General features: G+C 39.2%; 1 long non-coding RNA gene across 1 annotated transcript; it reads left to right on the top strand.

Annotated features, from left to right (window-relative positions):
- Positions 1–683: 683 nt before the first annotated feature.
- On the top strand, positions 684–13721 carry LOC117282763. The gene is made up of 3 exons (XR_004513618.1): positions 684–915; positions 1868–2050; positions 13672–13721. It is a non-coding gene; the product is annotated as an uncharacterized LOC117282763 (long non-coding RNA).
- The last annotated feature ends 13935 nt before the right edge of the window (positions 13722–27656 follow it).

Raw genomic sequence — 27656 nt, 5'->3', positions numbered from 1 at the left:
CCAAAACATTTTAAAGCTTAGACTATTGCTGTCGACAGTATCAATGCACTGGCTAAGATTTAGAAGACACGTGGAGGTGTAAATATTATCTCCCTTAAGTTTAGAGTAATAATGGGAATTAGGCAGAGAGAGACCGCGTTTCCAGTCGAAACGAGGAACGTTAAAGTTCCCAAACATAACAACAAGACAATTACGTGTACACAGCTTGTTTTCTAGAAGGCGATAGTAATTAGTGAGATCGGGTTCAGTGTCGGGGGGGNTCTCAGTGTTTTATGAGAAGGAGTTAGTGTTTGTGGGTGGTGTGTGTGGTGGGGGGGGGGGGTGGGGGGAGTAACGGTTTCCAGTGAGCAAGTTAAGACCGTCTGAAGTGGGGTTTTCAACCCATATACATTCGTTCCAAGATTCTAAATCGTGTCTCCGTTTACAAGAGCTAACTCTGGAGAACAGAACAATGAGTACTCCACCGCCACGTGTCTTCTTTAACACCACCCCCCCTCCCGTCATAACGGAAAACTGTGTAGCAATCAGGAAATAAATTTTGATAATAATACAAGTCGTTTAGCTGTGTTTGAGTTAAACAAATAGTATTGTAGTCCGTAGAACAGAAATTTTCATAAATTTCAAGTTACTTGGTTCTATGATTCCTGACGTTAAGTTAATATCTGAACAATTTCCAGGTTGGATGTGAGATCTGACGGAACCACCTGTGTTGATGTCGTGTGGTGACCAATAACTACGTGCTGGAGAGCCCTACCCCTCCTCTCCGCCAGTGCTTACAGAATCGCCAAACAAATACGTTGATATTTTTCGGTGCAATGCAGAAGTACATGCATTGTGTGAGGGACTGCCATTCAAAGCGCAACGTGCTGCCGAGATGGTGCCTATTATAATGCTGTTATATGGATTCCACAAGAGGTGAGGAATTTTCACAGCTTGTTCCGCTCTGATCGATAGGGCACGTTAGTTAATAATTTCAGACACTTTAGAAGCCTTTGTGTGCCCATATAATGGACGTATGTTTTAAATATTTCTTTATCGTAGAGGTTTTTGTTCTGAATAAGTACGTGTTTTATATTTTATTTGTATGAAGGAGGATGAGGTGGGCAGGGCATGTGGCACAAATGGGGGAGAACAGGAATGAATATAGGATACTGGTGGGAAAGCCAGAAGGAAAGAGCCAACTGGGAAGACCAAGGCGTAGGTGGATGGACAATATTAAAATAGACCTTAGAGAGATAGGATGGGATGGTATGGATTGGATTTATCTGGCTAAGGATAGGGACTAGTGGAGGTCTCTTCTGAACAGGGTAATGAACATTCAGGTTCCATATAATGCTGGGAAATTCTTGAATAGCTGCAGAATTGGCGGCTCCTCCAAAAGGGCTAAGCTCCATTAGTAAGTAAGTAAGTAAGTATGATAATCAATAGGAGCCGGCATAGCGTATTCAGTAGTACGACTGGATACTGGCTGGACGACAGAGGGGTCGGAGTCCGGGTAGGGTCAAGATTTTTCACTTCTCCTTGTCGTCCAGAGCGGCTCTAGGGTCCACACAACCTCCTATACAATGGGTACCGGGGGCTCTTTCCAGGGGGTAAAGCTGCCGGGGCGTGAGAATGACCAATCGCCTCCAACTACTGCCGAGGTCAAGAAAATGTGGATCTATATATCTACTACCCCATATGCATTCATGGCGTAATGTTTAGTTAGTTAGTTAGTTAAGCACAAAGACAATTTAACCCTTTTTTTTTGCCTTTTACGATATTCAGTAAACATTTTCTTGCGTCGCATAAACCATAAAGTATTCAAGAATTTTCATTCTTGCAAACTCGAACAGAACGTATATTGGAACATGTCTGACATGTTTAGGAGAAGAGTGCGAGAGGAGTCTCTGCTGCGTCACCGGCACTGAGGTCTTTGGTTCGCATCCAGACGGACGACTGTATCGAATCTCACAACAGGACTCCACTGCCTCCTTCAGTACTATCATTAAGAAGTGCAGTCTATAACTACGGAAAAGTGAGTTTCGCACTTAATGCAGTAGCTCAGGAAGTGAGTAAAAAGCGAAAGTAAATAATATTCTCGTAAAGCTGTATGCATTTATAATTAATTATATTGCGTAAAAAGTAAAGTTGTCCTTAGTTAAATAAGGCGGAAGTGGAAGTACAAGTAAACTCCACCATTCATGATATAATTCTTCATAGCCACTTTTGTGAGACCCTCAAATTCTGTCCGGGTATCAGGCGATCCATCCTCCTGTTTAATTACTTCGCCTCCAAAACTATCTGCCTATTCTGACGACATTTTACGTTGGGACTAATATTAACAGTTCTGCTCATCTGATCAATAAATTCTCCACCTTGCATGAAGCCTGAAGTTTTATATTCATAATCGCCTCTGAACTACATCCTCAGCCACTTGAATTCAGCACACATTCTCACAACCTGTCACTTAGGATTAATTTTAAAAACATCTTCCCGTCTATACCTAGGTCTCTCAAGTGCTCTTTTTCAAGTTCAAGTTACTGGAATGGAATTGTAAAGCGTTTCTCATATTCCAGAGAGCGCTATCTACCCCGCCTTTGTCATTCTTTTTGAAACATTGAGATATTTTTAGTTTTAATTTAGTTATAAAATTATACAAGCCAGTTTTGGTAGACCTTAACTACTTTCAGAAGTTTAAGCACCTGACTGAATTTATAAGTTATTTTTGACTTTATCACGCTAAGTCGCCAGGACGATGAGGGTAGAACTTGTTAAGGACTACGCGAATATAAGTTTTAACAACGTTGCCAAGCAAAGTATATTTTGATGCTTCGCAGGCGAAGAGAGATTAAGAAGGGAAGTTAGCAGGACCATGACAACGAATGAATATTAATGCGAGAACATGGACGATGTTAAAACCAGTCCTTGATTTTCTGCTTTGTTATATTCCTCTTCAGCTTTTATCTGGGCGAGTTTTGAAGTTCACAATTAAGAATGTGGCGTAAAATTAATAAGATTCTTTTCAATTAACAATAAGACCTTAAACTTAAAGATTCTTTTCCGCTGTTCACAATTACCGAGCCATATGACGTGCGATTAGTTGATGCTCTGTAGAGAGATCGTGTGACATTAACTATTTACATGTCAGTGTAGTTCCTTGCTATGATTGATGGCATATTTCGGGGTCTCTTACACCGCCTGTATTCATTGACAATTGACTGTTTGTGTCTGAGTCACTTAAGCTTCACGGTGTCAGACAGTCTATTTTCATGTCAAGCTACTTTTGAGAATCATGGCCCTAATTCAGTTCAATAAAATTTATGTGTCGCAACACTCAAATTTAATCAATATAATAATTTTCTTTTCAGTTATCTGCTCCAATAGAGTATTTCTGCAAATACGTATTAAAGAATGTGAAATGTTTTATAATCCATGTTAAAATTATACAAAATTGAAGGGACAATGCATTATTTATTATTTCAATCAGGCATTTACCATTCAACCAGAAACATATATACAAGTGTCTCTATTGTTATTTACTTGTCTAGGGCTATATACATTTCGAAATTACTGAACATTCATAATGCTCACGTAAGAAACGAAACACGCAGGGCAGGGGTTCTCAGAATTTGTAGTACGTTAAACTTCTAAAATAGTAAGAAAATATATACAGCACCCAATGGGGAGAAGAGGAATGCTAATAAGATATTGGTGGGAAAACCCAGAAGGAAAGAGACCACTGGAAGAACCAAGACTTAGGTGGGTGAACAATATTAAAATGGATCTTAGGGAGATAGGATGGTATTGTATGAATTGGATTGATCTGGGTCTCGATAGTGACCAGTGGAAGGCTGTTGTGAACACGGTAATGAACCTTCGGGTTCCATAAAATGCTGGGAAGTTCTCGAGTAGCTGCACAGTTGGCAACTTCTCAAGAAGTGCTTAGCTCCATCAGTGAGTGTGTGAGTGACCCGTGATATACGAATTGCAGCAGGGATCTGAGTGGCTTTACAATCTCTCTGCACCCTGCAGCAGAACGTGGGTAGGCAGCCATGACAAAAATCGGGAAATATTTCATTGGTTGCACCTACATTTTCAGACGCAGCTACAATAAATAATTACTGGTTTCAGTATTGCTTATTGTTGAGTACTGATATTGAGGAGTTGTAAGACAACTTTCTCTCCAGCACTGGGACCATAGTGCACCCCTCTCTTCACTTGGGCCCTTAAGAAGAGCTCTGTCCTCTATGCTAGAGCTGAAACCTGTTTGATGGACCACCTGCTATTATACATCGGCTACATCCATGCAGAAGCGAAGCTCTACATTCTGAGCCAGCCAGAATTGGGCAGTGACAAAACATTAGGTAGGAGAATACCTTTCCTCCTGTCTTCACTTCGGCATACAGCGTCGTCCGAGAGGTCCGTAACATGTAGATGCAGTCCTTATGAACAGAAAATAGTTAAAGTCGTTCCGGTACTTGATTAGTTAACACTAAGCCACGAAGGTTTATGGGGAAGTTGCCTGATAAATATTGTCACGTGCAGAGTGGTACGCGTGACGAAAATAACGGGTTCTAGTCCAGATGATTGGATTTATTAGCACATTGGTTACAAGTTCTCTCTTAATCACACTTAAATACAGGCAACACAGCGCTAACGTTGATTTACGCACTTTCCAGTTCACCGTTGCACACGGACTAGGATTCCTAGTAGTCTCCTGGCAACGGATCTCGACGCAGAAACTATAACGGTCTCACTGGATTACGCACTCCCAAGTATTACACATGAATGAATTCTTCTAATCACACTTTAAGTCTTCTACAAAATTCCCGTGACTATCTTCCACTTAGAACTCGGGACTCAGAACTCTGTCATTGTCACTCTGCACTAGTCTCTCAGTCTCATCTAAATCAAAGTCACATTGCGACTAACGGTCAGCCAGTCGGTAAGTCTTTGTTGTCGAGCCCCAACTGGGGGTCATGACCAGATATTTATTACTGTTTGACAGTTACGGTCTTGTTTTGGTGGGGCTATCACTCTGACGAGAGGACGGATCTGTATTTATATATGCTGCTGGTCCTTACCAGCGCAGTCTTTCTCTGGTCCGAGTCCCTTGGGACTCGCGACAATATTTTATTGTCTCAGATTTGAGACTTCCTTTTCCGTCGTCTCATACGACTCGCCGGGCCATGGTGGAGGTAGTTGCCCCTTCCTCCACACGGTTTTCTCATCTAAGCTATAGCAGATACTCGTTATATAAGCTTCACACGGACCACATAGAAAACACCTTTCGTTCAACGCATTTAACTGAAGGTTATTTACAGGCCGTTGCATAGAAACGGCAATTCTTATATTGTTGCCTTGCGTGTATTCGGTCTCGTGGTGTTTACCTGTCTGTTACCGAGCAAAGCTCTGGCCTTACACTTAACAATATCGTGTTACCGGGCTTCACTCTTTCTTCCTCAAGGCCTGTAGGTCTCAATATAGTTTTTTTTCCGGAAACCATTCAATGTAGTGTTGGAATGTCTCATGCCCATTAATAGGAGCGCTTCTTAACAACGCGCTTCATATTAGTGGCGAACCTGAGTTCCGATTTATTGGCAGATGACAGCTGAAGTTCCGGCATACAGGCCGAGAGCAAGACGAACATGTGATTCAGCTCCCCGAAGCATAAAATTCAAAATAAGAATCATTGTCTGGTAGCGGATATTGAAATGAGATGGAGTGGCTGAACAATGCAATTATAGTCGAGCAGAAGATGATGGCTTACAAATTTTTGTAGGTTCCGGAAGATATAATGAAAGACGGAAGAACGGACTAAAATGACCGAGAGATGTAGAGAATTATTTACTCGAGAAAAGAGCAAAAATATGAAGGCAACTATACAAAAAATAGAGCAGAGTCTGTACGATCGTACAGGAAGCCATGTTTCGTAGAAGACCGTAAAGCCAAGAAATAAGGAGTTAAGTTGAATAGAAGACTCAGTGACAACTGATCTATCTCGGAGAGTCGAACTGATTCAAGATTCATGCATTTGCAATACTCAGATTCACTTTGCCTAGTAAGATCTCCCATCCTTGAGCAACAATTTGCACCATGTGGATGTCTCCTATTTAGTTTAACAACGTTGTATCAACTGTAATATATTCGCAGTAACAAGAGAAACTTCAGGATATGTACGTGCACTGAGATCCCGATGAGCTACATTTAGATGCAGTAACGTTGTTCAGGTGCCTTAACGAACCGAAAAAGGCAAGAAAATCTCGTTCCTTTGGAATTCCAAACGGAAAGTCCCTGAATATATTTATTTTATGATATTAAGTGCGGCAATAAGCTTCTCTCTTCGAATTCATTCATTAATTAATTGGTTCATTCATTCATTCATTCTTTCATTTATTCATCGCTGGTTCTACAGCCCTTTGTTGTACCCTGGCCGCTTTTTCAGTTCCTAATCCTAGACACAAATTGCAGACTTCTCGGACGAGGGATCAAGCCGTCGCAAATCTCTCTTCGCATGGAGTCCAAAAAGTGTAGTTTACTGTCTCCTCTGTAAAAAAAAAAGCTACCATCTAACCATTCTTCCCAAACTAGGAATAAGACAGCTTTTCGCGACTCGTCCATTTCCTCCTTCATTTGGAAACAGGAATTGCGATGTCAGATTCCCTAGAATTTTCTCTTGAATCTATGGGATATTTTTGCGCATGTGCGATGAGCCAGCGAGATACGAACTTAGGCCACTTATAACAAGATATTTCGCAAATTCTATTTCAGTCCCAATTACCTCTTGCATCATGAATGAATAGGTCATAAGACGGCTGAAAAATAATACACTATCAATTGTAAGAAAGTGAAGCTATCCCTATAACAGGCAGTGAAGACCCATATGGTTGAGAGATGTGGAGGCTTCGGGGAAACGCTATAGCTTAGTTGGTTGAGACACTATGCTAGAAGCCGGAAGGTCGCTGTTTCGAGTCCCGATGAGATTGATTTTTCAATTTACTTAATCCTTGCAACCGCACTATGGCCCTGGGACCGACCCAGTCCCCAACAGAAATGAGTACCAGGAATCTTCCTGGAGGTAAAGGGTGGCCGGCGAGCAAAGCTGATAAACTTACCGCCATCTGTGAGCCGATTGACTAGAGAAAATGTGGGAGCCTCGACGTCTCACAATCCTATGGGCCTTAACGGCCTGTTACAAGGATAGCTTTACCTTACCAATTGTAAGACTTTGTATGGAAACAAGTAACGAACATGAACTGATGTCTGACCAGTGATATCAGGAGTTCTAATGGCGGTGACTATGAAGAGTAATCTCCATGCCAATCGCCAGGAGAACCTCAAGTCGTATGCTGTGTCACATCCTGTGGTTTGCTACCAAAGTTTCAGAAAATCTTCCTGAACCTTTCTTCGAGGTATAAAGCAACAGCCTCTCTCCTACCTCGAAAATGAAGACAGCAGGTTACACCGTAACGCTGGTAACGGTCTACACGGCTACACTGACTGCTTCAATATTATTTTATTACTTTTATTCCTTTCAGATTTCATGATAAAGTAATTCATTTCCACAATATTTGTGATTCCTTGGACTGGGACTTTGTCCATCGCCTGGTGTTCAAAAGAACACAAATTTTCGGATACTGGATCCGTTTTATTCCTCAGGTGAGGAAGTGAGGGGTATCAACTATCTAATGTCTAACACAACCAAACTTATTTACAATAAAAAAAAGTGCGAGACGGAATTCATCCATTTGTTCAAAATTTTGTGATAATTTCAATTCATCTGATTCACATTATGTTTTACCAAGCAATTTCCAAATTTATAACCTCTCATAATTCATATATCATTCCATATAAATAACTAATTTTCCTCTTTTTACTCTTTGTTTCATGTTCATTAAGTTCGACTTTAAAATGTTCCCTTTCATTTCCTGAAATCTCCATTAGATTCACGCCCTACATTATTAAAATTGTCTGCCAGACTCTCTGCATTTATTTGACTTCGATCCTGTAATCATTGTAATTTTTCTTGTTTCCGAAGATCTAACAGTTTGTAACATATTTAATTAGAATATGGCTTATGCTGCTTCAAATCATGGCAACCTAGACTATCTTTTTGATTGAGGTGGTTTTACGCTCTCGAATAGTTTCCCAAGCTCAGTTCATATCCACATCATCATCTGAGCTATCTAAAACTGTTAACCCCTTTGAGATTAACCGGACCCTCTTCTTTACTTTCCACCTCATTCAGCTGCTTGAGTGAAAATCTCTCCATACCAAATTTCTGCACAAAGTATAAGAGTGTTCTCTATACTGAACTCCTCTCTTGTACGAGTACTATCTGAGGCGTTCACAGTAGTGTTTATGAATAGTGCTTGCTATCTGCTTAACCCTGGTTTCTTGCTTGGCTCATACTTCGACCCTGAAGATAGAAACATGTTCTCAAAAAATTTACGTTGACTTTCAACGAACTAAAAGGAATTATATCCCACATGATGGAACTAAATTTTTTCTCCTTTTTCATCTTCTCCATCCTTCTCCCAATGCCTCCTCTTCAACCTCTTCAAAAATTAAGTATATTATATTTCCTAGTAGCCGGGTGTAGCGGTACCGTCGTAGACATGCATTCGGGAGGTACTTCTTTCGAAACCCAAGCCGGACACGCACTATTCTTGTTGAGAAATTCATGGGCGTCCTTGGGCGATCCAGATAAATGTTTGGAGAGCGCCTCGATTAGGTCATGATCTCTTCTTTAAAAAATCCTTTCACATTCGCTACTCACGAATCATCCTACCTTACGGCTGTATATATTCTACAGGACGACACTTTCGGATGATAATCCAAAAAAAAAACAATGTATATTGTTGGTTCTTCCATCTGTTCCCAGGTCTTCTCAAGCCTCTCTGTTCTTCGTATCTATGTTCCGTTGTTACTCTGGGCAGGGGCTGCGCCATTGCTCAAGCGGTTAGTCGCTGGCTTCCCACAGCGGCGGCCCGGGTTCGATCCCGGGTCTTGTCAAGTGGGATTTGTGGAGGACAAAGTGGCGCTGGGGCAGGTTTTCTCCGAGTACTTCGGTTTCCCCTGTCAATCTTCATTCCACCAATTGCTCCACAATCACCCTCACCTATCATCTGAGGCTGGTACAATAGACCAGAAGTGGCCGCAGTACAAGGGACTTAGTCCCACACCACTAGCAATAAAAAAGTACTCTGGGCAGCATCCAAAACCCATGTTCCTTCCATTTCTGAAGATACTTCTACATTATCTGCGTTATACTATCTTCCCCAGCTTGCTGTCTAATGTTTTCGTTTCGGACGTTGTTTTTTACCTTGCTCCATCTTACAGTCTCAGGAATCTCTCTGATGCCGCCCCAGTTTGGCTTTCCGCGGCTTTACACAGAGTGCAGCACATTCGCTGCCATACAATGACGTCGGTTTACTGACCACATTAGGAATTCTTAGCAGCGTGTCTTCCTTCATTTGCTTTCCTTCGTTCCTGCTTAATATTCAATTGTTGTGTTATTCATTAAAGGTCTTTCAATATTAGAGCAATTATCATACAATCATCTAATCATATTTTGTTTACTTCCCTAACTTCAGTAAATGCAGCTGGAAGCCCGACATGCTTCAGCAATACGAGGCCAACTTCAGGTCATGTACCGTATTAAAAGGAAACTTTAGAGTTTACATGAGACCTACAGACCTAATTCTTCCGGCCGCAGGCCCTGAGGTCGACTCAGCCTCTAACAGAAATGAATAGCAGGAATTAATTAAATAATTTTCCTGGGGAGTAAAACCCGGCCGCCGCGTAAGGTTGACAACCTTACCGCCATCTTTGAGAAAATTGTCTAGATAACGTGGGACCCTCAACGTCTCACAACCCTATGGGCCTTCACGGCCTGTTACAGGGATAGCTTTATTTTTTACTTTACATGGGACCTATATACAAAATAATGGATTTAAAACTTTCGTGTTATAAATTTCTTATACAAGACTAAAATTAATATTGGTAAAATTCGTACATTGATCCCGCTGTTTCTGCTGTAAAACTGATGAAGTTATGTTGTGGCATGTTAGAGACTGCTGTCTCATACTCGATTTCAGGTGTCGAAAAAACGCAACTCTGCTCTTGTGTTGCAGTTCTACGCAGATGAAATATTGAACACACACGAAGAACAAACACTTTATTATTTTACCTACATAGAACTAAATCGAAAGGGTACAGCTCCAACTTTTCGACGCTTGAGAACAAGTGTAAGGTAGCAACATTAGCACAACCAACCGTAATCAACTGAATCAACATAACTACGGCCTACATATATATTAACGTAATATTAGTTTCATTTTTTTGTAAGAAAATTTATGGCATGAATATTTTAAATCGTTATTTTTTGTGTAGCCAAATTACGAAGCCTGCATTCAGTAGGGTACATCTCCTGAAGATGGTTTTGAACGACCGAAATATATCGCAGTTTTAACAACATATAATTATCATATCGAAATAAGCTAGATATATTTAGATGACAATTTCTATCTTCTTATCTTACAAACGTTACATCGGTTTCCTCGCTAGCGGATTTTACTACCCTGAAGACGGAGGCGGTAAATTTCCCCGAAACTTCGGTTTACACAAGAACTACACGGCTCCATATCCCAGAAGACGGCATTCTTCATAGTCGCCGCTGTGAGAATCTCAAATTTTACACTATCAATATATTTTTTGATGTGCTCTTTGCTGTTGAAGGCCATGAATCTCTCAACAGAATTCAGTACGTCAGTACAGTCGTGAGAACGGATGCACCACTGCAGTGTGCGACTGGTCTGCAGCGAGATGCGTCACAGGGACAGAGAAAGATACGGACAGTGCATGATGAACGACTTCCATTAAATGTCTCCCTTCCCCCTTTCCCGACTGCAACCCAGTTCTACTCTCAGTCACTTGATGCCTCTCTCTGCTTGTACATTTGTGTACGATATATCCTTGCTATTATTTCTTACATGGTTATTGTCGTGCCCACAACGTACAGGTTATCGTCCTACAAGAAGACAGTAAAACCTCACTACCTGGCTTACACCTGTCTTTGTAGCTCTGGTATTGTCTTTCAGGAGACAAACACAGGCCAATTAAGGTGCATTACGGTCCATTACTCTTCGCCTTCCATTCCTTTCTTTGTTTCTTCCTTACTTACCTACTTCCATTATTGCCACCGTCTCTCCCCCTTACCGTTCTCTACGTCTTCCTTTATTCCTTTTATCCCCCTTCACTTTCACGCTTCCTTTATTTTACAGATTCAGTGTTTTGCTTGTATTCATAAGTAAACGTCTAATCCCGAGGACTAATTTTTCTCTTGGCAGACTGACAGTTCTGGATTACTGGGTTTTTGGACGTTTTCCTTCTTCCGGTGTCCTAGAAAATAGAAAACACGACTGTTCGGAAACTGGATCTGTCGTCGTGTTTTATATTTTCTAGGATACCAGACTATGGAAAAGGCCCATAAATTTTGAGTGTTATACATCATCGTCAGAACCCTTCAGAATCTACCAGATTGGCAGTTGCTTAGTAGCAAATAAATTCCGATAATTTTGTGGCACCCGAAATTTTATTGTGCGTTAAAAAAGGCTCGGGAATGGTCCATATTCCGCAACAAATTAAGTCAGCCTTCGTCCTTTAATAATAATTTTAGTATTATCCTTCCATCTATGCTAAAATCTGCTAAGTGGTCTGTTCCCTTCAGGGGTCTAACTCCATGGACCAGAACACTTCTTGAGAAGCTAACAGTTGGCTCTTCTGTTACTCAGAAGATCTTCTCGTTTTGTGTAATCAGAAAGTGCTTTACTGGGCTGAAAATATCTAGCAACTGAAGGTTACTGGCTTTTTGGACATTGCCCATCGTCTGGAATTCTAAAAAACTAGTTTTAGGAAACTGGATCAACTTCCGTCCTCAGGCTGAGGGGTGAGGTACGTATAACACTACACCACCCATTACCTGAGGACGGAAACAGATCCAGTTTCCCAAGTGTTGTGTTTATACGATGCCAGACGATGGACTATGTCCCAAAACCCAGTAATCCAGAGTGATATACACCATCGTCAGAACCCTATAAAAATTATCCCGCCACTGGTTCCGTTCTGAGCCAAGCAAATGCAGTAAATATCCTTCCTCGCTATCGCAAGGAGCCATTTTATAATTAACCTCCATCTACGTCTAGGTCATCTGAGTGGTCTCTCGCCTACACGTTTCTAGACACAAGAATTCTGTGCATTTCCTTTCTCTACTATATGTACTACACCCATTTCATATGCCTTGATTTAATTATCTTGTAAATATTTAGCGAGGAGTACAACGAAGTTCCTAGTTGTGCAATATCCCTCGTCTCCTGTTACTTACTCCCTTCTATGATCATATATTCTCATCTGCACCCTGTTCTCAATAAATCTTACCGTACGTTCTTCCCTTATTGTGCGACAAATTCTTCACCAACTCAAAAGAACGACAAAATTATAGCCTTGTGTGATTTAATTTTCACTTATTTAAACAGCAGGAGAGAAGCCAATGGGCTATGAAATAAAAGGTGGAAACTTTGATCCCAAATTTTCCCCTTATTAATTTTTTCATGAATGCAGTTTTCGTTTTTTAATATTATTCCAACATTTTTTTAAATTTACCACGTTGTTAGAGGACTTATTATTTATATTATGTCATGGTTCTCTTCTGTATTTTCAAACAGAGACCGTATACTTATTTTTCTCTGTGTCCACTTCTAGATGACACTCCTTATTCGAAATTAACAGAGCTTCCATATTTTCCTTTCTGACATAATAGATGCCCATCCAGACGTTGCGGTTGTATTATAATTCTTATCTCTACAAAATAATCACAAGTGTGAGTAAATTAACTGATTCATGAAAATGCATATCTATTACTTTTGAAAAGTTGGAAATTATCTACCTAAAATTACGAAATTAAACGTGTAAGTAAAAAAGTCATTTTTCTAAGCTCTGTTTAACGTAAATAACTTTATATGCTATAAAGAATGGTACACAATCAATATGCAAAACGATTCTGAAAGGGAGTTCAACTGTATATAACCTCCCCAAGGATGTTTCCAACTATCAAGACATTTTTGGCGTGGGCATGTAGAAAAACAAAAGAACATGCACGCATGGGCGTACACACTCTTCTTTATAGATGTAGACGCTCAAGATGTAACTTATTTTAGCATGCCCTGTTTTATTATCTCAAATTGGTTCATTCCATATAAAATAGGTTTGCAGTCTTTTCTTTTAAAAGCCCGTACTTCCATATTTCGTAAATTAGTCTGTCACCAGTATCGTAAGTTAATCGAGAGCAGAAACCACAGACGGACAGATTATTGTAAAAATTAGGACCTTTTCAGTGCAGAAAATGAGTTCAAATATCCACAGCCTTGATACAAATCGAATTCTCTGTCCTAGTGCTCGCTGTGCCTAAGCCAGTGTGCTTCGCATACTGGTTGCCGGAACTAGCCAAGTGCACACACTTGAAAAAAAATACTCATTTGAACTTCGCAACCTTTAATAAAACAAAACATTTCGATTCATATAAATAGGGTCTCTGGTTGTGTAGCATAACTTAAGATTTCATTATTAGTATACATAAAACAATAACATTTAATCACTCTTCTCTGTCATGTTCACCTGTTATCTTCTCAGGTGACCAGCTGCGTCATTGTTGAGGCAAACACCACATTCTTCGTCTGGACAGGGCCGGACTAGAGCTACCGAGGCGGCCGCCCCGGGGTTTCCACAAAACAGGTATCTCGATTGAGGTATTTCTTAGCTTTCTCAGTCCCTCCAGGCAACTGACAGAACAATACATAACTTAGAAGACAGCGGTTTCCCTCCAAATAAATTCGAGTTCACTATTCTCGAACCCGCTTCCTATTTGAAGAAAGCAGTCTTCTGGGATTTGGCAGACCAGTCTGCTTTTACCGGTTCTCACGGTCTCTTCGCTCGCGAATTTCTTATATTTTTCCTTCTACCCTGAAGATGGAGGCGATACGTTCCTCCGAAACGTCGGTTAACACCACATATACACGGTGCCAAATCCCAGAAGACTGCTTTCTTCATAGTCACCGCCGTGAAAGCCCCAAATCTTACATAGCTTCCTATTTGTTGCAGTATAATATGAGAGACTGACACTGTCATGAAACAGACCAGAACACGGGGGATAAAGCATAAGACGAAGGAATCAGTTATGGTAACTCTGTACTAGAAAGGTTTGATAGGAATCATTTTATTCGTCTCACATATTTGAACACCCAGAATCGAAGCAGAACCTAAAGTGTACTGGCGATGGTGTATAACATTCAGAATCACTGGGTTTTTTGGACTTTGTCATCGCTCGGTATTCTATAAACTAAAAAAAAAAAGTTTCGGAAAATTGATCTGTTCTCATCTTCAGTTGAGGACAGGAAGACACCTACTCAGTTGGGTTCCTTAGAAACAGCTAACCTCAATCACTGTACCAGTGTTTTCTAGTTTATAGAATATCGGAAGACGAACAAAATCCAAAAAGCCAATGAATTCTATCTCCAAAATCCAACATTATTATTCCTAATTTTATCTTTTTTAAAAGGTGTATGTTCAAATACTAATACTATAGGCTGTGTATGATTGACCTTGTGCAATTATGGACAGTCTAGTGTTATTATTATAAAACCCTCAAAAGAGAGGACCTACATGCAGTGGAACGAAATGACGTGTTTAAAGAAAGGAACAGAATGAAATTACAGCGAAAAGACCAGACAATTCTGAAGCTGCTAGAGTCATTCATAAAATTTAATTTTCTTCTTGTATTATAGATATGTCTACTATACTTTTCTCTGACTTTTTCTTTTCGTTTTAATAATAGTCTTGAAACTTATATCAAGAAATGAAGAAAATGAAAGCAAGAGACTGGATATTAGATTTATTAGTTTTGACAAAAAAAGGAGTAAGTTATTTCCTGCAACAGAATATAATACAGGCACATAGCACTGAGAATATCATTTGAAAGAAAGAAGTCCACGTACAGAATAATCTGAAGTATTTCATTTCAGTGGGGAAATTTTATGCAATTCTAATAAGTGAGGAGCTGCATTGAATTCAGTAAATCAAATACTCGCTAAACTCTTTTAGAAATATACTTCAATCTAATAATGATTCTTATACAATAGGAGGAAGACAAATAGAAAAACACTTGCTAACGCCATAAGGAAATTCGTCCTGCATGGTTATGGTCTATTAACTGGCCAAGAAGTCTTCGCCTTTTATGGAATACCAATGTTCATTGCCGCGCTCACAAAATCCGCTACTGTATCCTACCCTGAACCAGAGGAGTCCGGTACACGATGATACACTCTGGTTATTAAAATTTAATGTTATAATTTATCTACTCATTTTCGAATATATATGCCATCAGAATAAAAGGTTTTTCTCGATATGATAATTTTTTCATCAATGAAACACGGTATGTTCCTTGATTTGATTACCGCAAAAAAAAAATTCTGCTAAAAATGTACTAATTTACAAATAAAATTCTGGAACATGGGACACTAATTTCGGCTCAATATAAGCAGAGTATTCCATATATATGTTTGAAAATATGGACAGTTTAAAACGTTAAGGGTTCAGTCTTCTGGGACTGAACGCTATTCAGTCCATTGAAAGTCAATCCACGCTTCGAAAGAAAAAGTCGCCTCCATCTATAGGGTCGAATAATAAACCAAGCAAGAAACCAGCATGAAAGCATGTGGTAAGTTTTCACCCTGATTTCTTACTTGTCATATTTTCGACTCTGAAGATGAAAGTGACATGTTCCTCCAAAATATGGGTTGACTTCCAACGGACTGCACGGCGTTCTATCTCAGAAGACAGAACTCTTCATAATCACAGCTGTGATAGCATAGAATCCTGTAGTTTCAAATATCTGCAAACAGTTGGAATAGCTCTCTTTTCTGCGAAGACTGTACCGAGTATTGCGACCGTATTTAGCTAGGAGAAATATGATGCCTCCTACAAAAATCAGCATGGATTGTATTATAATTCGAGTTTTGTACTAGGTACCTCAAAAGTGATGAACCTCTAAAGCAAATTATATCTCATATAATTAACAGAATAAAATTTCAAGTATTCTGACTCCGGAATATTTCAGTTATGCTCCAGGCTTCTGATTATTGTAAATAAAAACTTCATTCGGAAAATCTGGTACGAATAATTCAAATGTGAAAGGGACAACCACAGTTATAAATCTTGTGAACTTCATACGAGCATCACGTTCTAAAAACAGACAATTCATATCCCCGCTACAAGAACTGTGAGATAGTGTGACACCTCAAGCCAGTGTTGGATGGGTGAGCTTACTCCAAGTTCAGAAGACCGTGAGGAACTTGACAAAAATTATATATTGTCAATTATAAGGGGGTTGCGTGACTAATAACGGGTTCTGGTTTAGATAATTGGATTTATTTGCAATTATTTACAATTACATTTAATTGTAATCAATTACATCAGCTCACAATTAGCGATTGTCCACGGCTCGCTTCATTCCTTACTGCACTACGAGTGCCTTCTCTTTCACTGCTATGGGCTTGGCTCTGATTCACTTCTTCAGCTTCCGTTGTCCGCTGGTTAACACTCCACAGCTGAACACTCTTACGACTGAATCAATGAATTCCATTACGAATGGCGTCTGTCTGACCAATCACGCCTATGAATGAATTACGTTTCCTTTCCTTTATAACTTCCAGGTGGCCCGAATATAGGTCATCATCTCAGACTGTTCCTCAGTTATTCACCAAATGGCACCGGAATGTCTTTGTTAATATTCGTTGCCACGGGAACCTGTGCTTTGGGACTAGCTACCTAGCAACGGATGTTCCACTGTTGACTGCTTCACCTCGAGAATGTGTTTACTGAAGCGTTGTCTAGCAATGGCTTATTCTGTCACAGTATTATTGTTTTCGACTTATTTTACAGCTTTGTCAGTATTTCCGTTATACATCTTGATAAATAATAAACTGGAAAGGATTATGAAGAAAGTGGTCATGGACTGAAATTAGATATATCTCGGTATTTTCTGCTGTGTTCCTGATGAGACTTGAACCAGGTGATAGCAATATATAAGCCCTGCTCTGCTCTTCTGTCTCTGACTTAGAGACGTAGAGAGAATCAATATAAATTACAGAGTACTCATGTGTTCAGTCAGAAGATATGCTGCTATAAAATCAAGCTACAAAACAACATAGTCTTCTGGAACAGGCTGTAGTTAATCAGCTGACGTTCGTGCTTCTCACGAGACACGAAATTTTTACCACCGCATTCTCAGGAGGCTAATAATATAGCATTCAGTTCTAATATAAATCCTCGCTGAAAATTTCTCTAGGGTAAATTTCACTGTTAGCTTCAATCTACACGTATGTGCAGCAAGTCTGCTCTTATTCAAAGTTTCATGAGGAAGGATTCATATGAAATTGTATTAAAGGGGAGAACACATTTATCCATTGGATGAAGGGCAAGAACTCCCTGTCTGCATAAGAGCCTTCAGTATTTTTCTGTTTCAGTGTATTTACCTGATCGGCGCTAAATAATTATGTTTATGATATCTGTGACCAGTAAAATGAGAAGAATATTTGGACATAAGGGAAAAGAGGAATCTGAATAAGGGAGAAAATACACAATGTAGACCTTCAGAATTTCTGCTTTTTACCAGAAATTATGATAATGATGAAATGAAGGCAGAAAAGACGGCAAATTTATTGAAAGGTTAACGTGGCACTGCTGAAACACGTTGCGTATATCAGTACAGATGTACATAAATGTTTCAGTCATACACCTATCTCTGGCTCTAGAGCCCTTGTGGACCTTGGCCGCTTTTTCAGTTTCTTAATCTATATACAGACGGCAGGACTCCTTGGACGGGGATCAGCCAGTAGCAAGGCGTCTTTGTACATACAGAGCAACACAAACATCGAATAAACTCATACAGACAACCATGCCTCGAATGGGATTTGAACCCACGATCCCGGGGTTCGAGCGGACGAAGAAGGTTCATGATTCGGTCACATAGCTCATGATATTTTCGCAGTTTCTTACAAAGCCAAACAAAACTGTCGGCATAGATCTGTCGTCATCTTTTCCTCAACTCCCAGAACGCATGCGTAAACTTTTGGCATCTAATATGTATACAGTTAAGCCTAATGGACTCATTGTCATATCAAGGGAGAATTATTCTCATACACATGATGATTAAAAAGTAATAAGTTACTTACACAAGACGGTAAAAAGTAAATTTGTCCCTGTGCTTAACTTATTAAAGACCACGACACTAATACTTATGGGGAATTGAATTTATAACACCAAAATTCTTGATCTTATCACTAGGTGGATGTGAGTGGCTGGCTTCATAACCCTCTTGCGTTGCACACAGGGAAATAACTCCAAGCACACATTGGCCAGGAGGCCAGCTGGGTCCCAGAGGCCATCCCTGACGGGATTTGAACACCATCCAACCAGCCCTTAGTCCGTCGCTCTACCATTAGGGCTGCCCGGACTTCACATTCCTCTGCCAATTCTCATCCCAACAACCGTTTCATATTCATCAATCGTCCTATCACCGACGCTATGTAGTCCCAATAAGGAGAGCGTCGTTAAATAACAAGCTTAAAGAAGAATAGAAGAAAATAAAGTGAACAAACAAAACAAGAATAACCAGGAAATTGAAACTTCCATGTCTCTGTAGCACATTCGTAAAGAGCAACTTCTTTGGTGTTCATGATTTCGTCAAGGGTTCGATTGGCACATCAATGCTTTTTGAGCATATATTTTGAGTTATACGTGTTAGATCTGATAGTCTCTGTATGCTCCTCACATCTGATGTGTCTGGCCCACACAAATCTCTGAGCATGTTGTCTCTGTTGTTCACGTACACCACTGCTCTATACCACGTATGCTTCGCATTTTGCGTTTTGGCTTAATTTGGTATATATATATATATAACATATTACTTATTATGAAGGACATTTTGATGCCTGAGTTTCTGAAATATTTTGTTGTGTCTCTGATTGCATTACCTACAAATGAGAACGTGACATACTTTGCATTTTTATTACGCAGGTAGTAGGACTGGATATGGCTTTGGGGTTTGTGTCCAGCGGATTTTGTTTTGCTCATATTCCAACAACAGTTTATTGATTATCATGCAGTACTTCTTTATTAGTTCCTTTTTTATTAATATTGATATGAAATTGGTACAAATGCAGTCCATGTGTTAGATGAATGCACATCTTTTGTGTTCTTCTAGACAGTAAGGTTCATTATGTAAGGGAGAAATAGGTATTATAAGGTATATTCATTTTGTCCAAGTATGGACGTATACATCGCAAGTTACTTTCTGTAGGAATGTCAAATTTAATGGAGATGATACAAGGCTTATATTTTGGTTATATATAACATTTCATTCCGTAACTGCAAGGTTTGCAAGAGGTGAAAATACATTCTTTCTCCGCCAGATACAGTAATTATATGAACTTTGGTTTTGTTTTAGAACACACCTTATTCATTGAATGGACTCTGATGCAAAATTTTAATCGAAATAAAATTCAAGTCCGCAGGGGAGTATATTTTATTTTATTATGTATATTAGATATTATTAAAACCCTGATATATTGGCTTTACAAGACCATAATTAGGGGGATAAAATATTAAAGGAAAGTTTACAAATTGCATGTAGAAAACCGAAGAATTTAAAAATTCTAAATCATAAATTTCTTATAAAAATTAATATTATATTGAAACTCGTTGGTATAGTTAAAGCAAGTGTCACGTAACTTCGAACAAGGCCAAGAGTAACCTTGAATGCGCAGAAACAACTGGCCGCCTGTCACATCTCACACCCTCGAACCCACCCCCTTGTCTAAAAATTTTCTTCTGCGCATTCAAGGTTACTCTTGGCCTTGTTCGAAGATACGTGACACTTGGCCAGTCAGTATCGTTTCCTTGGTTGCAGTGCATCATGAAATGCTGCATGTTGCTCAGTTGTGCTCGCTTGTTACATGTCTTTAAGTTGTAACTCTGCTGTTTCGTTGCAGTTCCTGGTACTTGAAGTATTCAGCTGTTTGAGCAATGGCGATATATAGTCTTTATATATTACTTTACAATAATAATAACTACAATGTTAGAAGACACAGTTCAGATATTAAAGACAAAGTGTGGACCTATGTGTGGTGAACAAGAAGGATGAAGGTAAGAACTAGAGAATAAGATGCCCTTATAAAAAGTTTATTCCCATTGACATTCGATTGTAGTCACAGAAACAAAATAAAATAAGGATAACATGAGACTGGTAAGACAATATAACATATCAATGTGCAGAAATGTGTTACTAGCATTCGTAATTTTAACACTAAATTTCTTCTTTCGGTAGCTTAGTTTTTATTGCCAGTGAGGTGGGACTAAATCCCTTGTACTGCGGCCACTTCTGGCCCATTGTACCAGCCCCAGATGATAGGTTAGGGTGATTGTGGAGCAATTGGTGGAATGAAGATTGGCAGGGGAAACCGAAGTACTCGGAGAGAATCTGCTCCAGCGCCACTTTGTCCACCACAAATCCCAACTTGACCCGACCAGGGATCAAACCCGGGCTGCTGCTGTGGGAAGCCAGGAGACTAACCGCTTGAGCTATAGCGCCGGTAGCGTAGTTGGTTGAGGTACTATGCTACAAGTCAGAAGTTCGCGGGTTCAAATCCCGATGAAGTCATTGGATTTCTTTTCAGTTGACCTAATCCTTCCAGCTGCATTATGACCCTGTGGTCGACTCTCCCTCTAAGAGAAATGAGTACCAGGAATGTTCTTGGGGGTAAAGGGCGGCCGGCGCATAGGGCTGACAACCTTGCCTCCATTTATGAGCCGATTTTCTAGAAAATGTGGGAACCTCAACATCTCACAATCCTATGAGCCTCCACGGCCCGTTACAGGGCTATCTTTACTTTACTTTACTTTACTTTACTTACTTATTATGCTTCATTACTACTACGCTGGAATGCATTGGAGGAGTTCTTGTATGCACAGCTATGACTGTCCCGCTTGACAACAATGCAGGAGAAGTTGCCGTGGAATCACGGCGCTCTGAGTTACAGTATGTTTGTTTGTAGATTCTGCATGCGACAGAATGACCAGGAAAATGTAGTGGGGTAGGAGGGTTGATTGGGAAAATTTGCATCTGTTTAGATACGTACATATGCTGCACTTCACTCATTCCCTGTGAACGTAACGATATGTTCTGCTGCCATAGTGTTTTTCACTATAATTGGAGATTGAAGAGCCGATTTCATGTACTGTGGCCTAGAGAGAAATAAAGGAGAAAACAAGGAAACAGAGGACATAGAATGATGCCAAATGTAATATTTTGAAAAGTTTTCAGTGAATGGCAATTGCTTTAATATATTTTCAACTCATTTAGCCGTCATTTCTAGCAGAAACATTACTGAACACAGTAGATTCGTCCAACTTTAGCGGATAGAGGATTTTGCTTGGTCAGCGTAACGAATCCCCACGGCCGTTAATCTCGGTTTCCTAGACCGGAGCCGCTATTTCCTTGAACTAGCTCCTCAATTATCCTCACGGGTGGCTGAGTGAACCCCGTTCCAGACCCACTACTTCTCACAAAATCTGGTAGAATCGGAAATCAAACCAGGAACCTCTGGATCTGTAGCCAGGAACTCTGACCACCAAACCACAGAGGTGGTTATGTTGGCACTAACTTCGCCGACAAGCGGCGGTCTCTCGATCAGTATAGTTTGCTTGCGGACTAAAACCACGGATCCATAATATGTATATAGTGGCCGTCTTGTAGTGCACTCAGTTTCACCTGTTACGTCACGACATGTTTCGGCAACATAGTGCAACCATCAGGTGCCCTAATTACGCTAATCTATTGCATTGCTTGCCTTTATATGTCTTTGTAAAATTATTTAAAAGTATTTAAACCTCGCAGCTAAGAAGGGAACACACATCACAAGACAAGGTTTACACAGAATATAAGAAAAACGACCCCTATAGTGGAAGAACCACACGCAAGTTTTTATTAAGACACATAAGAAGAATAATCTTAACAAGTTTTAGTGTGTGTAAATTTATTATGGTTGACAAATACGCACTTTTTAAATAATTTTGCAAAGATATATAAAGGCAAGCAATGCAATAGATTAGCGTAATTAGGGCACCTGATGATGGCACTATGTTGCCGAAACATGTCGTGAAGTAACAGGTGAAATTGAGTGCACTACAAGACGGCCACTGTATACATATTATGGATGAAAATCAGTGCAACATAACGCTAAAATACAACACTATAAAACCACGAACTTTTTTTTGTTTTTCAACTTCGTCCAATTAGTTGTAAATAAATTAAATACACTTCTCTGCCAGTCACAGTGGGTGTGCGGTCTAAGGCTGTAAATTCCTTCGCCTGCTCAGACACTGGTATCCTGGTTTGGAATCCCACACGGACCATGGATATGTGTGTATTTTTGTGTTTGTGTTGTTCTGTGCAGGTAGCGGCCTTACGATGAGTTGATGCCCTTTCCAAGAAGTCTTACTGTCTGTAATATTAAAGTTTCGTAAACAAATTCTGTGTGAGAGCAAGCCAGAGGACAAAATTCGTCAAAGTAAGAAGAAGCAGAAGAAGACCCTTATAATCTTACTTTAATTACAACATACGTATACGTAAAAAGTGTGTATGACATCCAGTATCAAATATTTTTGCAATTATCTTGAGTCACAATCTTATTTTCCGTTCTAGTGTCTTTAACATTTCAGCGCAGATATTGAATGGATTTTAGGTTATGGTCTGAGGTAACAGTGCGGGTTATTTTCCGCAGAAATTGTAAATGGCCTCACGTTTGTAGCATTTAGGGGTTGGTTGGTGGTGTGCAGTCGACAGACAGAGGAAACTGCTTATATTGATTTTATGTCTAATCGTGGAGCTGTGTGGCAATGACTTTATGTTCACGCAAATGTGTAAGAAGAAAAAAAGATGTAAATTGTAGCGGCTCATATCGTGACCTGTCATTTGTTAAACACCGTATCGTGTATGAGTTTTATGAACGTTAGAGGTCTTAATCACGTGAAATATGGAAGTGTTAAATCATACTTTGTACACACTATTTATGTGCCTTTCTTTGTTACATAAACGCGCATACTTATACAAATTTTTACGGCAATACTACCAAACATGCAGCCAAGGTTCACAATCCGCGAGCTCTGAGTTCAAATCTCGGCTTAGAGATTGACTATCATGACTGAAGTTTTAGTGGTTTCCTCAGATTGTGTATATAAATATCTGGTTAGGCCACCTATGAATCTCACATTATATAATTCAACTGTTGAGAACTTTGAAGTCTTTATCTTCTAGTTCGATGTGCCCTGTTTGCTTGCTCTATAACCCTGAAGATGGAGGTGGTATATTCTTCCGAAACGTAGGTTATCTTTAATAGGACTACACGGGGTCGTATCCCAGAAGACAGAAATATTAATAACTACCGCTGTGAGCACCTCAAAACTTAAATATCTAGAATACGTTTAAATACAAAAGACGAAAGAAAATACGGTTACTGAAGGGTCAGAACATAGACTGCTACGAGGTGTTTCATGATTGTATTCAGTCCTCCGAGCTCTTTAGTGTATCTGCAGATTGTTAGTTAGGCTACTGCTCCCACCGTTTACACCCGTTCCAGTTCATAATCCGTAATCGAATTCCCATATTTCCATTAGAATTACTCGTATGCAGCAGTTTACGCAAAGAATATGGAAACAACAGACTATAACATTCGGGAATACCGACATTTCTTGGTATGTAGAGAAGATGAAGACCTACATTAAACGAGATTGGTACAGCAATGATGTCCAGGTGAGAGCAGTAACCCTAATAGGAAATACAGATACATTAATGATAATGGTGGCATAGTCAAATATATTGAACAAAATTCGATCTGTAACATTTTACATGTAGCAATCGATTATATGAAGTTGTGTTGGTTATTTTTTCGGCCACGATCCCGTGTAGCCTCTTGGATATACTGCTTGAACAGAAGGGGGAGGATTGTCTGGATGGATCATCAGGGTGTCTATCACTAGAATATAGAGCGTAGAACCCTCCCGCGGCCTTAATAATCCATGAAGAACCATGGCTTTTTCTAAAATTGCTCTCCATTGGCCCTGTTCCTGTGACTTTCGTCTCCAATATCTGACCCCCATAGACTTCAAATTTCCTTCAACTGAAGCCAGCCACCGGGTAGCATATCTGTGTACTCGTCGAATGCCCTCTGGAAGAGCCCCACTTCTGTATAGGGACAGCACTTTCCGGTTCTCATTCGTGAGTCCTTGATTTTGCTACGTCGCTTTGCGTGTTCCTGTCTGGTTGCAGTACAGAACGTAAAAGAGAGTGTGCTGCGTCTAGCACATATTCAGACAGTAACAAATAATCTGTGTCAGTGTATGGTTTCAGACTTTGCAGTCATTGTGCCCAAAGAAAGAATCTTACACAAATGATTCACACATTCATAAGGCACCAATTATGTCTTTGCTTGGCAGAAGACATTGCTGTCAGCAGCTATGTACAGGACATCAGGCAGCGGTGAAACCATTGCCTATGTTACAGCAAGCACTGTGCTCTACGGTTTGTTGATAGCTTTCATATTCAGCGAAATTATGATTTACTTTATAAGCTTGGATCGGAGTAGGCGATTAACTGTAGAAACTGTAGCTAGAGATAGGAATTATTTCTTCTTTTCTTCGCTAATATATTGCACATAAGTTCGCACTGAATGCTGTGTAGCTTCATATTGATTAAGCGAAGGTTACCACAAAATAATTACTACTTTATTTTACAGTGCATTTGCCATTTTTCGGAGGACGTTGTCTGAGAGACAAATCACTAAACTTCAGAATATATATGAGACAAACTCCGTCTTAAGTGTTGCACTTAAGACGGAGTTTGTCTCATATATATTGTGTGAGTGTAACAGGATGCTTAAATATAATATTGAACTTCAGAATGTTAAACTTTGATGGATAGTCACTCAAAAATTTATGCTGAACTAGAGAATGACCTTCACGATGCTCTGTTTCCAGTTAAACAGAAGGAGAGTTTACTATTTTTAATTGCGTTGTATGTATATTTGATNCCCCCCCCCACCAAAAAAAATCTTCTCTATATATTAACACTGAGAAGTGCATATTTTCATTCTAACCAATTTTAGTGTCTTAGCAAAACGTCTTAGCATAGCAGTCTTTCTATAACTTTCCATGTTATTTACATTAGGTATAATTTAAGAAAATTGCTGTTAATTTTCAGTTAAAATTAAAATGGGATTCTTGTAAGCGCATTTAATTAAAAACACAGTGCGTCATTTCGCTATCTTTTTTATTTCTTCTGTACATAATATCATTCATTTGGTGGAATTATATAAGCTGGTACATAAGTGGGAGTTGGGTAAAAATACCATTCACTCATGATGATCATGATGATGATAAAGATAATAATTAGTGAGTGATAACTGGAAGTGAGGTGAATTCTATATATATATCAATAAACCATAACAACTTTAATTATCATGGGAAAATGATGAAACACATCTGTTAAAGAGGAGTAGGCTCATAAAAAAGAACAATTTGACTAATGAATAAAGCAAAAGGTTTAAACCATAATACTACATTTTATGGGATGGAAAATAAAGCGTCTGAGCCTGAAATGTGCTACAGTGATCAGTCATTACTGCAGATTTTATGTTTCGATTTCAGCACAGGAAAGGACAACGTGTTAATATATTTAAACCTCATTACATGTAGGAATTGTCAGGTTTAGAGATTTTTGTTCCATATCTGGAGTGCAGTCTCAGTTCTTGATGACAAGTGTCTCTGTGAATTCACTCGTTCACTCGCAGACACACAAATTTCATCAATGTGATAACATTTCCTGTTAAATACACGAAACATGAAATTTATCTAAATAACTTTTAAAAGTTCTCTTTGTACCTAACAGAAAACTGATTGCACTTTCTTTTCAATGACCATCTCGTTCACGGTTCCTAGTGAAATAATCCATATTTACTCTGAGAATCATTTCAAATGTACAAACACACAGTGTCCGAAAAAATTCAGAAATATTTAATGTTAAAGCTGTAACCACTGGACTTAAAAAGCTCCCAGATATTACTTTAACTAGTTTCTGAACATTATTTTCCCACAGAAAGGAAAACGTACTCGTATACAGAAAGCCAAATGTAACTTCTACACAGCAGTATAACCACGGGCCAACTGAGATGCTGTACACAGTCTATACTATCATGCAAATTTTTCTTCTGTAACCCAATTGTTACCAGAAGAGCAAAGTTTAGGTATAAGTCCACCTTACTTTCCAATACTTGTCCATGCAACAAGGACATTTCTCATACAATGAAATTAAAATGAGAAAGTCGAGTTGTGAACCATTCATCAAAATCAGTTTTAAGGTCAGTTTTATTAGCCTTTTCTGTTTCAAAGATTATCCTTCCATCGTCTTCTCGGTCGTCCAGCTGATAATTCTTAAATATTTGGTTCAGTCTTGAAGAGTCCATTTTATTTACACCGAAACACTGGGTTCCATTAGGAATCTGAAGTGTAAGGCATGATAAAGTTATTCAGTCTTTCATATAACAGCAATATGCTTGCTTGTTATTTTCCAATTAGTAAAGAAAAAGTAGGAAAAAATATGATTTACTGTTTTTGTTTAAATCGTCTGATTTTAATTTGCTCTGGCATACTGAGAATCAGCAAGTCTAGCCAACAGTGGGAATAGAGACTAACTCAATATATATATTGTGTAATAATACCAATATTAACCTAGTCTTGGTGTAGGCAAAGAGATCGATAAAATTATGGATAAAAATATTAGAAATAAATTTCACTCCGTAATAGGAATTTAAATGTTAATACATGTTTTTAGATTGTGCCTGGGATGTCAGTTCTACTAATTCACAACTCCACTTCCTCATACATTGCTTCTACCTCCACCAAAAAGTCGTGAGTGGCATTTTATTTGTGGGAGTTTTGCACAAAAATGTTCTTTCCCGTTGATGTGAATACAGAAAACAATTTGCACAATGCATCAGCCATTGCAATTCATTACCACTTACTAGGTTACCATTACGAGGTTTCCAACACTTATGCAGCTCTGCACACTTTACATTATTGCCATTTCTCTCTTTCGACATAATTCTTCCACTTCTGAGTGCACTGGTGCAATTCTCTATACAAATCTACACATCTCTCAAACCTTCAAATATCTTCATCCCACGCTCTCTGAGATATTAACTGAATGAATTGATTTACAAAATAAAGAGCATAAGTACCACCCAAATAATGCTGGAATGTATAAATCTTTCAAAACTTATTTCAAAACAGATTCAGTAACAACACTTTCCATTTGCTTGGGTATACTTCAATTGGTTGTAATTCAGTGAAGGTTCAGCTGGGATCTTTGCAGGCAGACAGATAACATTTTGACATGGCTTTTCTACAAATCCATCAGCAGTGTCTATACCGACTACCTGAAAGGTAGTTTGTCATGCACTGGCACGCAGATTAATCCATCCTCAAGAGGCATGCAGAACACATCGTCG

This window comes from Cryptotermes secundus, unplaced genomic scaffold (assembly GCF_002891405.2).
Source record: "Cryptotermes secundus unplaced genomic scaffold, Csec_1.0 scaffold634, whole genome shotgun sequence".
Taxonomy (NCBI): Eukaryota; Metazoa; Arthropoda; class Insecta; order Blattodea; family Kalotermitidae; genus Cryptotermes; species Cryptotermes secundus.
The sequence above is the reverse complement of the archived record's forward strand: the minus strand, read 5'-3'. Positions and strand labels throughout refer to the sequence as shown.